A 12,988-nucleotide genomic window follows, 5' to 3' on the forward strand; every position below is an offset into this window, starting at 1 on the left:
GGTTTGAGGTCATGCCTTCTCAATTGAACCGGCTTCCCTCTTGAATCTCTCTTCCATTGGGCGCCCTCTTCACAAATGTCAGTGAGGACTTGGTCCAACCTTTGATCAAAGTTGACCCTTCTTCATGGCCACAACTTCATAGAAGTGATCTTGATGCACCCTTGAGATGAGTCTCTCCATCTCCCATGACTCGGAGATAGAAGCTTTTGCCTTCCCTTTCCTCTTTCTAGAGGTTTCTCCGGCCTTGGATGTCATAAATGGTTATGGAAAAACGAAAAAAGCAACGCTTTTACCATACCAAACTTAAAAGGTTTGCTCGTCCTCGAGCAAAAGAGAGTAGAAGAAGAATAAATGAGGAAGAAGGGAATGGCTATGTGTTCGGCCAAAGAGGGGGAGAAGTGGTGTTTAGGTTGTGTGAAGATGAAGGGGTGAAGAAAGGTTTATATAGGAGAGGGGGGGTCATGGTTCGGCCATTGATGGGTGGGTTTGGGAGAGAAAGTGGTTTGAATCTGAATGGTGAGGTAGGTGGGGTTTTATGGAGGATGGATGTGAGTGGTGAAGAGAAAGATGGGATTTGATAGGTGAGGGGTTTTTGGGAAAGAGGTGTTGAGGTGATTGGTGAATGGGTGAAGAAGAGAGAGAGTGGTGGGGTTAGTGGGGATCCTGTGGGGTCCACAGATCCTGTGGTGTCAAGGAAAAGTCATCCCTGCACCAAATGGTACTCAAAATCACGTTTTGAGCCATTTCTGGCGTTAAACGCCGGGCTGGTGCCCATTCCTGGCGTTTAACGCCAGGTTCTTGCCCTTTTCTGGCGTTTAACGCCAGTCTGGTGCCCCTTTCTGGCGTTAAACGCCCAGAATGGTGCCAGACTGGGCGTTAAACGCCCAACTGCTAGCCTTACTGGCGTTTAAACGCCAGTGGGTTCTTCCTCCAGGGTGTGCTGTTTTTCTTCCTGTTTTTCATTCTGTTTTTGCTTTTTCAATTGATTTTGTGTCTTCTTATGATCATCAACCTACAAAAAACATAAAATAACAAAGAGAAATAGATAAAATATAACATTGGGTTGCCTCCCAACAAGCGCTTCTTTAATGTCAGTAGCTTGACAGAGGGCTCTCATGGAGCCTCACATTTTCTCAGAGCAATGTTAGAACCTCCCAACACCAAACTTAGAGTTTGAATGTGGGGGTTCAACACCAAACTTAGAGTTTGGTTGTGGCCTCCCAACACCAAACTTAGAGTTTGACTGTGGGGGCTCTGTTTGACTCTGATTTGAGAGAAGCTCTTCATGCTTCCTCTCCATGGTGACAGAGGGATATCCTTGAGCCTTAAACACAAAGGATTCTTCATTCACTTGAATGATCAGCTCGCCTCTATCAACATCAATCACAGCCTTTGCTGTGGCTAGGAAGGGTCTGCCAAGGATGATGGTTTCATCCATGCACTTCCTAGTCTCTAGGACTATGAAATCAGCAGGGATGTAATGGTCTTCAATCTTCACCAAAACATCCTCTACAAGTCCATGAGCTTGTTTTCTTGAGTTGTCTGCCATCTCTAATGAGATTCTTGCAGCTTGCACCTCAAAGATCCCTAGCTTCTCCATTACAGAGAGAGGCATGAGGTTTACACTTGACCCTAAGTCACACAGAGCCTTCTTGAAGGTCATGGTGCCTATGGTACAAGGTATTGAAAACTTCCCAGGATCTTGTCTCTTTTGAGGTAATTTCTGCCTAGACAAGTCATCCAGTTCTTTGGTGAGCAAAGGGGGTTCATTCTCCCAAGTCTCATTTCCAAATAACTTGTCATTTAGCTTCATGATTGCTCCAAGGTATTTAGCAACTTGCTCTTCAGTGACATACTCATCCTCTTCAGAGGAAGAATACTCATCAGAGCTCATGAAAGGCAGAAGTAAATCCAATGGAATCTCTATGGTCTCGTTTTGAGCCTCAGATTCCCATGGTTCCTCATTGGGGAACTCAGTGGAGGTCAGTGCACGCCCACTGAGGTCTTCCTCAGTGGCGTTCACTTCCTCTCCTTCCTCTCCAAATTCGGCCATGTTGATGGCCTTGCACTCTCCTTTTGGATTTTCTTCTGTATTGCTTGGGAGAGTACTAGGAGGGAGTTCAGTAACTTTCTTGCTCAGCTGTCCCACTTGTGCCTCCAAATTCCTAATGGAGGACCTTGTTTTAGTCATGAAACTTTGAGTGGTTTTGATTAGATCAGAGACCATGGTTGCTAAGTCAGAGGGGTTCTGCTTAGAATTCCCTGTCTGTTGCTGAGAAGATGATGGAAAAGGCTTGCCATTGCTAAACCTGTTTCTTCCACCATTATTGTTGTTGAAACCTTGTTGAGGTCTCTCTTGATTCTTCCATGAGAAATTTGGATGATTTCTCCATGAAGAATTATAGGAGTTTCCATAGGGTTCTCCTAGGTAATTCACCTCTTCCATTGAAGGGTTCTCAGGATCATAAGCTTCTTCTTCAGATGAAGTATCCTTAGTACTGCTTGGTGCATTTTGCATTCCAGACAGACTTTGAGAAATCAAATTGACTTGTTGAGTCAATATTTTATTCTGAGCCAATATGGCATTCAGAGTATCAATCTCAAGAACTCTTTTCTTCTGACTAGTCTCATTGTTCACAGGATTCCTTTCAGAAGTGTACATGAATTGGTTATTTGCAACCATTTCAATTAGCTCTTGAGCTTCTGTAGGCGTCTTCTTCAAATGAAGAGATCCTCTAGCAGAGCTATCCAAAGACATCTTGGATAGTTCAGAGAGACCATCATAGAAAATACCTATGATGCTCCATTCAGAAAGCATGTCAGAAGGACATTTTCTGATCAATTGTTTGTATCTTTCCCAAGCTTCATAGAGGGATTCTCCATCCTTCTGTCTGAAGGTTTGGAGTTCCACTCTAAGCTTACTCAATTTTTGAGGTGGAAAGAACTTTGCCAAGAAGGCATTGACTAGCTTTTCCCATGAGTCCAGGCTTTCTTTGGGTTGTGAATCCAACCATGTCCTAGCTCTGTCTCTTACAGCAAAAGGGAATAGCATAAGTCTGTAGACCTCAGGGTCTACCCCATTAGTCTTGACAGTGTCACAGATTTGCAAGAATTCAGCTAAAAACTGATGAGGATCTTCCAATGGAAGTCCATGGAACTTGCAATTCTGTTGCATTAGAGAAACTAATTGAGGCTTAAGCTCAAAGTTGTTTGCTCCAATGGCAGGGATAGAGATGCTTCTCCCATAGAAATCGGGAGTAGGTGCAGTAAAGTCACCCAGCACCTTCCTTGCATTGTTTGCATTGTTGTTGTTTTCGGCTGCCATGTCTTCTTCTTTGAAGATTTCTGTTAGGTCCTCTACAGAGAGTTGTGCCTTAGCTTCTCTTAGCTTTCGCTTCAAGGTCCTTTCAGGTTCAGGGTCAGCTTCAACAAGAATGCCTTTGTCTCTGCTCCTGCTCATATGAAAGAGAAGAGAACAAGAAAGTATGGAATCCTCTATGTCACAGTATAGAGATTCCTTAGGGTGTCAGAGGAAAAGAAAAGTAGAAGACAGAAGTAGAAAATTCGAATTTATCAAAGAAGATGGAGTTCGAATTTTGCATTAAGGAATATTGTTAGTCCATAAATAGAAGGATGTGAGAAGAAGGGAAGTAATTTTCGAAAATTAAGTAAAAGATTTTGAAAACATTTTGAAAAACACTAATTAATTTTCGAAAATAAGAGTGGGAAAGAAATCAAGTGATTTTTGAAAAAGATTTTGAAATTAGAAGTCAAAAAGATTTGATTGAAAACTATTTTGAAAAAGATGAGGTTAAGAAGATATGATTGGTTTTAAAAACATATGATTGAGAAGATATGATTTGAAAACAAATTTAAAAAAAAGATTTGATTTTAAAAATTAATAACTTGGCTATCAAGAAAAGATATGATTCAAACATTAAACCTTTCTCAACAGAAAAGGCAACATACTTGAAATGTTCAATCAAATCATTAATTGTTAGCAAGTATCTTTGAAAAAGGAAAGAAATTGATTTTGAAAACATTTGATTGAAAAGATATGATTTGAAAAAGATTTGATTTTGAAAAACTTTGAAAACTTGAAAAAAAATTGATTTGAAAACAAAATCTTCCCCCTTGTGCCATCCTGGCGTTAAACGCCCAGAATGGTGCACATTCTGGCGTTTAACGCCCAAAACTATACCCTTTTGGGCGTTAAACGCCCAACCAGGTACCCTGGCTGGCGTTTAAACGCCAGTCTGTCCTTCTTCACTGGGCGTTTTGAACGCCCAGCTTTTTCTGTGCAATTCCTCTGCTGTATGTTCTGAATCTTCAATTCTCTGTGTTATTGACTTGAGAAGACACAAATTAAAAATATTTTTGGATTTTTTAATAATCAAAATGCAACTAAAATCAAATAACAATGCATGCAAGACACCAAACTTAGCAGTTTGTATACTACTGACACTGACAAAATGAGAATGCATATGGAGAACAACAAAACACTCAAGTCAAGAGAATTCAAAGATCAGAGTAAGAAATAATCAAGAATTACTTGAAGATCCTTAAGACACATGAATGAATGCATGCAATTGACACCAAACTTAAGATGAGACACTAGACTCAAACAAGAAATATTTTTGGATTTTATGATTTTGTACTTTTTTTGGATTTTTCGAAAATTATATGGAAAAGAAAATAAAGGTATCAAAATTCTTAATGAGAATTCCAGGAATCATGCAATGTTAGTCTAAAGCTTTAGTCTAAAGGAATTAGACATAGCTAGCTAAGCTTCAGCAGGACATTGCATTCAAGAGCTAAATTGATGATGATCAATCAGCTTTGGTGATGATAAGAACATCACCTTGAAACACTAGAATTCATTCTTAAGAACTCTGAAAAAAAATACCTAATCTAAGCAACAAGATGAACCGTCAGTTGTCCATACTCGAACAATCCCCGGCAACGGCGCCAAAAACTTGGTGCGCGAAATTGTGATAACTACAACTTCGCACAACTAACCAGCAAGTGCACTGGGTCGTCCAAGTAATAAACCTTACGCGAGTAAGGGTCGATCCCACGGAGATTGTTGGTATGAAGCAAGCTATGGTCACCTTGTAAATCTTAGTCAGGCAGACTCAAATGGGTATAGGTAATAAACGCATAAAGCATAAAGATAAAGATAGAGATACTTATGTACTTCATTGGTAGGAACTTCAGATAAGCGTATGAAGATGCCTTCCCTTCCGTCTCTCTGCTTTCCTACTGTCTTCATCCAATCCTTCTTACTCCTTTCCATGGCAAGCTTATGTAGGGTTTCACCGTTGTCAGTGGCTACCTCCCATCCTCTCAGTGAAAATGTTCCTATGCTCTGTCACAGCATATGGCTAATCAGCTGTCGGTTCTCGGTCAGGCCGGAATAGAATCCAGTGATTCTTTTGCGTCTGTCACTAACGCCCCGCCTGCTAGGAGTTTGAAGCACGTCACAGTCATTCAATCATTGAATCCTACTCAGAATACCACAGACAAGGTTAGACCTTCCGGATTTTCTTGAATGCCGCCATCAGTTCTCGCCTATACCACGAAGACTCTGATCTCACGGAATGGCTGGCTCGTTTGTCAGGCGAGCACTCGGTTGTCAGGCGATCAACCATGCATCGTGTATCAGGAATCCAAGAGATAAACACTAGAGCCTCGTTTGCTTGTAGAACAGAAGTGGTTGTCAGTCACCTTGTTCATAAGTGAGAATGATGATGAGTGTCACGGATCATCACATTCATCAAGTTGAAGAACAAGTGATATCTTGGACAAAGAACAAGCGGAATTGAATAGAAGAACAATAGTAATTGCATTAATACTCGAGGTACAGCAGAGCTCCACACCTTAATCTATGGTGTGTAGAAACTCCACCGTTGAAAATACATAAGAACAAGGTCTAGGCATGGCCGAATGGCCAGCCTCCCAAAGTGAGTTCAATCATAAAAACATGATCAAAAGCTCTCTAATACAATAGTAAAAGGTCCTACTTATAGAAAACTCGTAGCCTAGGGTGTACAGAGATGAGTAAATGACATAAAAATCCACTTTCGGGCCCACTTGGTGTGTGCTTGGGCTGAGCAATGAAGCAATTTCGTGTAGAGACTCTTCTTGGAGTTAAACGCCAGCTTTTATGCCAGTTTGGGCGTTTAACTCCCATTTAGGTGCCAGTTCCGGCGTTTAACGCTGGGATTTCTGAGGGTGACTTTGAACGCCGGTTTGGGCCATCAAATCTTGGGCAAAGTATGGACTATCATATATTGCTGGAAAGCCCAGGATGTCTACTTTCCAACGCCGTTGAGAGCGCGCCAATTGGGCTTCTGTAGCTCCAGAAAATCCACTTCGAGTGCAGGGAGGTCAGAATCCAACAGCATCTGCAGTCCTTTTCAGTCTCTGAATCAGATTTTTGCTCAGGTCCCTCAATTTCAGCCAGAAAATACCTGAAATCACAGAAAAACACACAAACTCATAGTAAAGTCCAGAAAAGTGAATTTTAACTAAAAACTAATAAAAATATACTAAGAACTCAACTAAAACTACTAAAAACATACTAAAAACAATGCCAAAAAGGGTACAAATTATCCGCTCATCAGAGGGCGAGAAGGCCAGCTCTATTGCCTTGGCTGCTTCTTTGAAGTTGGCTGAGGACATGGCACTGAAGCATAAGGATAGCTATGTCTCGGCTTATAGGGAATTGATGCGTCTCTTGGATGATTTGGAAACTTCTCGGATTAATTATGGTGAGCTTCAGGGTCACCTTGTGGGCAGCGTAACTGCCGCCTCCGAGAACCTGATGGAGCAGTTCCGGATTGTCGCTCCTGATGCCGATTTGACCCTCATCAGCCTGGACAATGTTGTGAGGGATGGTAAGATTGTCCCTAATGACCAGGATGATGATGAGGCTGACCCTCCCCCAGTGCCTTCTCTTAAAGTGTCGACCTCCTCAGTTCCTCCCGTTACGTCCGATCCGGATTGCCAAATTCTGAACCGGGATGATGGAACTGTAGATGCTGTGCCTATTCAGACTTGCCCTCCTTCTCCCTGTACTGATGCTGCCGGGAAGGCTCCAGATCTTGGTTGATTTCCTTTAAGTATTTGTGTAAATAGCCCGGCTTGTGGGCTTTGAACTCTTTTTTGTGAATGATGTTTAATTGACTGTTTGATACTCCAGTTGCTATTTTTAGCAACTTTGTTTTGAAAACAAAATGGTTTCTCTGAGGTTGATTTTGGTGTCCTCTTTGAAGCTTTGTCATACTATGCTTTCATTTGTGCTTTAGCAGGGTATCTGTTGGAATCTTGCTGCTTGGCCTCTTTAGATTGCTTTCGTACTTATTGTTTGTAGCTTGGATCCTTTAGAGGTCGCGACTGTGGGGGTCCGACTTATTTTCTCGGTTTCCTTGCTTTTGTTTGTATTTTAGTGCCTCATAACCGATTTCTTTATGTTGGTCCCCTTCTGAGTTATTTTTGTAATCCTCTTTCCTTGGACCTTTGTCAGGTTTTTTTGAGGGATTACTTTTATAACTTATCTTTGTAGGAGACCGACTTCGTTAGGTCGATCTTTTCTAAGTTGTTTTTGTAATCCTCTTTCTTGGACCTTTGTTAGGTCTCTTTCAGGGATTACTTTTACAACTTGTCTTTGTAGGAGACCGACTTTGTTAGGTCGATCTCTTCTAAGTTATAGCAATTCCTCTTTAATAGGGTTGGCCAGACCTCTTTCCAGGGATTTGCTGATAACTTGGGTTGACTTGGTTCGACTTTTTAGTGTCGGCCAGTCTTTTTAAGCTATTATATAGCAATCCATAAGACCTCGTCAGGTTCTTTTTGGGATCACTTTCGATAACTTCTTGCATTATTCTATGTTCATCTTTGCCAATTTGTAGATGGTGGTTTCTGTCCTGGTTAATCGACCTTTAGGTGAATCGCGTTTTTACCTTTGTCGGTCGATCATTCCTATCGAGATCGTATAGTGAATTTGTTCTTCACTTTCTGTTCGATCTGTTGCTTTATAATCGGACGATGAATGCTTCAGATTAATGCATCTTGAGAACTTGTAGAATATCTGAAACGTATTTTATTTAAAGAAAGTGCAAATATATATAGGCGGGAGTTTTTCATACCCTTAAGTTGGATTAAATCTCAATCTTGATGCCTCATTAAAAAACCTTTTCAGGAAAAAGAGTGCATCTTGTAACGAGACCTTTATCTAACTATAGTACCTTCTTAGGTTACAGGCGTGCCATGATCTGGGGAGTTCTCGTCCCTCGAGTTCGGACAGTCTGTAGTAGCCCTTCCCAAGTACTTCTGTGACTCGGTAGGGTCCTTTCCAGTTAGCTGCTAGCTTTCCTTCTCCGGGTCGAGTTGTTCTGATATCATTTCGGATTAAGATGAGATCATTCTCAGTGAAACCTCTTGGCATTACCTTTTGATTATATCTGGAAGCCATTCGTCGCTTTAGTGCTTCTTCTCTGATCCGAGCTCTCTCTTGTATTTTCGGAAGTAGGTCGAGCTATTCTCTTTGAAGTTGAGAGTTGGTTTGTTCATTGTAGTGGACTACTCGGGGAGACCCTTCCTCAACTTCTATCGGAATCATTGCCTCCACTCCGTATGCTAATCGGAATGGGAATTCGTTCGTGGTGGAATGTGGAGTTGTTCGATACGCCCACAGGACTTGTGGAAGTTTCTCGGCCCAAGCTCCCTTTGCTTCTTGTAGTCTCCGTTTCAGCCCAGCCAATATGACTTTGTTGGCTGCTTCGGCTTGTCCATTAGCTTGGGGATATTTGACGGAGGTGAACTGGTGTTTTATATTCAAGCCGGCCACTAATTTTCTGAAGCCTGTATCTGTAAATTGGGTGCCATTATCCATGGTGATGGAGTATGGAACCCCGAACCTGGTAATAATGTTCCTATATAGAAATTTCCGACTTCTTTAAGCAGTGGCGTTGGCTAGGGGTTCTGCCTCGATCCATTTTATGAAGTAGTCTACCCCTACTATGAGGAATTTGACTTGTCCCGATCCCTGGGGAAAGGGTCTGAGAAGATCGAGTCCCCATTTTGCAAATGGCCAGGGTGAGGTTACGCTGATGAGCTTTTTCGGTGGGGCGATGTGAAATTTGGCATGCTTTTGACACGGTGGACATGTTTTTACAAATTCGGTAGCTTTGATGAGCGGATAATTTTTACGCTTTTTGGCATTGTTTTTAGGTAGTTTTTAGTAAGTTCAAGCTACTTTTAGGGATGTTTTCATTAGTTTTTATGTTAAATTCACATTTCTGGACTTTACTATGAGTTTGTGTGTTTTTCTGTAATTTCAGGTAATTTCTGGCTGAAATTGAGGGACTTGAGCAAAACTCTGAAAAAGGCTGACAAAAGGACTGCTGATGCTGTTGGAATCTGACTTCCCTGCACTCAAAATGAATTTTCTAGAGCTACAAAACTCCAAATGGCGCGCTCTCAACGTCGTTGGAAAGTAGACATCCAGAGCTTTCCAGCAATATATAATAGTCCATACTTTATTCGGGAATTGACGACGTAAAGTGGCGCTCAACGCCAAGTACATGCTGCTGTCTGGAGTCAAACGCCAGAAACACGTCACGACCCGGAGTTGAACGCCCAAAACACGTTACAACTTGGCGTTCAACTCCAAGAGAAGCCTCAGCTCGTGGATAGATCAAGCTCAGCCCAAGCATACACCAAGTGGGCCCCGGAAGTGGATTTATGCATAAAAAACTTACTCATGTAAACCCTAGTAGCTAGTTTATTATAAATAGGACTTTTTACTAGTGTATTAGACATCTAGGGACGTTTAGTTCTCAGATCATGGGGGCTGGCCATTTGGCCATGCCTGAACCTTTCACTTATGTATTTTCAACGGTGGAGTTTCTACACACTATAGATTAAGGGTGTGGAGCTCTGCTGTACCTCAAGCTTCAATACAATTACTATTATTTTCTATTCAATTCTCTTTTATTCTTATTCCAAGATATACGTTGCACTTCAACTTGATGAATGTGATGATCCGTGACACTCATCATCATTCTCACCTATGAACGCACGTGACTGACAACCACTTCCGTTCTACTTTAGACCGGGCGCATATCTCTTAGATTCCCCAACAGAATCTTCGTGGTATAAGCTAGATAGATGGCAGCATTCATGGGGATCCGGAAAGTCTAACCTTGTCTGTGGTATTCCGAGTAGGATTCCGAGTAGGATTACGGGAATCTGGAAAGTCTAACCTTGTCTGTGGTATTCCGAGTAGGATTCTGGTATTGAATGACTGTGACGAGCTTCAAACTCCTGAAGGCTGGGCATTAGTGACAGACGCAAAAGAATGAAGGGATTCTATTCCAACCTGATTGAGAACCGACAGATGATTAGTCGTGCTGTGACAGAACATAGGACCATTTTCACTGAGAGGATGGGATGTAGCCATTGACAACGGTGATGCCCTACATACAGCTTGCCATGGAAAGGAGTAAGAAGGATTGGATGAATGTAATAAGAAAGTAGAGATTCGAGAGGAGCACAACATCTTCATATGCCTATCTGAAATTCCCACCATGGAATTATATGAGTAACTATTTACTATTTTATTTTCTGTTTATTATTAATTTTCGAACTTATCATAAACCATTTAATCTGCCTAACTGAGATTTACAAGGTGACCATAGCTTGCTTCATACCAACAATCTCTGTGGGATCGACCCTTACTCACGTAAGGTATTACTTGGATGACCCAGTACACTTGCTGGTTAAGTTGAACGGAGTTGTGTCCACACATAGCCAATAGCCATTAAATAAATCTCATGCAAATACAAAGAGGGTCACAATTTCGTCCACCAAGTTTTTGGCGCCGTTGCCGGGGATTGTTCGAGTATGGACAACTGACGGTTCATCTTGTTGCTCAGATTAGGTAATTTTCTTTTCAAAAATATTTTTCAAAATTTTCTTTTCTTTTTCGTTTTTTTCAAAAATACTTTCGAAAAAAAAAATAAAAATACAAAAAAATTATAAAAGCATAAAAAAATAAAAAAATATCTGTGTTTCTTGTTTGAGTCTTGAGTCAATTTTTAAGTTTGGTGTCAATTGCATGCTTATAAAATTTTTTTCTTGCATTTTTTGAAAATTCATGCATTCATGGTGTTCTTCATGATCTTCAAGTTGTTCTTGACAAGTCTTCTTGTTTGATCTCGATGTTTTCTTATTTTGTGTTGTTTGTTGTTTTTCATATGCATTTTTTGTTTGTTAGAGTCCATGCATTAAAGATTTCTAAGTTTGGTGTCTTGCATGTTTTCTTTGCATCAAAAATTTTTCAAAATTATGTTCTTGATGTTCATCATGATCTTCAAAGTGTTCTTGGTGTTCATCTTGACATTCATAGTGTTCTTGCATGCATCTTGTGTTTTGATCCAAAATTCTCATGTTTTGGGTCATTTTTATGTTTTTCTCTCTCATCATTAAAAATTTAAAAATCAAAAAATATATTTTCCTTATTTCCCTCCAAAATTTTGAAACTTTGGGTTGACTTGGTCAAAAATTTTTAAAATTAGTTGTTTCTTACAAGTCAAGTCAAATTTTCAATTTTAAAAATCTTATCTTTTTAAAATCTTTTTCAAAAATCATATCTTTTCCAATTTTTCCTCTTTTTTGAAAATTTCAAAAATCTTTTTCAAAATATTTTCAAAATCTTTTTCTTATCTTTATATCAAATTTTCGAAAATTAGCTAACAATTAATGTGATTGATTCAAAAATTTGAAGTTTGTTACTTTCTTGTTAAGAAAGGTTCAATCTTTAAATTCTAGAATCATATCTTGTAGTTACTTGTTAGTTAAGTAATTAATTTTAATTTTAAAAATTAAATCTTTTTCAAACATATCTTTTTATCACATCTTCTTATCTTATCTTTTTATCATATCCTTTTCAAAAATTTTATCTTTTTCAAAAATTTGATTTTAAAATATCTTATCTAACTTCTTATTTTCTTATCTTTTTAAATTTGATTTTAATATCTTTTTCAACTAACTCTTTGACTTTGTGTTTGTTTCTTATCTTTTTCAAAATCACCTAACTACTTCTTCCTCTCTAATTTTCGAAAATATCTCACCCCTTTTTCAAAAATTCTTTTTAATTAATTAATTGTTTTAATTTTAATTCTATCTTATCTTTTATTTTCGAAATTACTAACACATTTTTTTTAAAATTATTTTCGAATTTCTCTCCCCCTCATCTCTTTCTATTTATTTTATTTATTTACTAACACTTCTCTTCATCTCTTATCACCTCCCCTATCCCTACTCTTTATACAGACTATTCATTTTTTTTCACTCTTCCCCCCTTTCTCCTTCTACTAACATAAAGGAATCTCTATACTGTGACATAGAGGATTCCTCTTTCTTTTCTTGTTTTCTTCTCTTTCATATGAGCAGGAACAAGGACAAAAGCACTCTTGTTGAAACTGATCCTGAACCTGAAAGGACTCTGAAGAGGAAACTAAGAGAAGCTAAAGTACAACAATCTAAAGGTAACCTTTCAGAAATATTAGAACAAGAGAAGGAGATGGCAGCCGAACCCAACAACAATAATGCAAGGAGAATTCTTGGTGACTTCACAAAACCAACGTCCAAATTTGATGGAAGAAGCATCTCCATTCCTACCATTGGAGCCAATAATTTTGAGCTTAAGCCTCAATTAGTTGCTTTAATGCAACAGAACTGCAAGTTTTATGGACTTCCATCTGAAGATCCTTACCAGTTTTTAACTGAGTTCTTGCAGATTTGTGAGACTGTTAAGACGAATGGAGTTGATCCTGAAGTCTACAGACTCATGCTTTTCCCTTTTGCTGTAAGAGACAAAGCTAGAATATGGTTGGATTCACAACCTAAGGATAGCCTGGACTCCTGGGATAAGCTGGTCACGGCTTTCTTGGATAAATTCTTTCCTCCTCAAAATCTGAGC

The 12,988-nt window shown here is 39.6% G+C and overlaps 1 non-coding gene across 1 annotated transcript; it reads left to right on the forward strand.

The window, feature by feature from the left end:
• Positions 1-2,812: 2,812 nt before the first annotated feature.
• On the forward strand, positions 2,813-2,920 carry LOC130942997 (small nucleolar RNA R71). Its single transcript, XR_009071537.1, has one exon. It is a non-coding gene; the product is annotated as a small nucleolar RNA R71 (small nucleolar RNA).
• The last annotated feature ends 10,068 nt before the right edge of the window (positions 2,921-12,988 follow it).

Source organism: Arachis stenosperma, chromosome 7 (assembly GCF_014773155.1).
Source record: "Arachis stenosperma cultivar V10309 chromosome 7, arast.V10309.gnm1.PFL2, whole genome shotgun sequence".
Classification (NCBI taxonomy): Eukaryota; Viridiplantae; Streptophyta; class Magnoliopsida; order Fabales; family Fabaceae; genus Arachis; species Arachis stenosperma.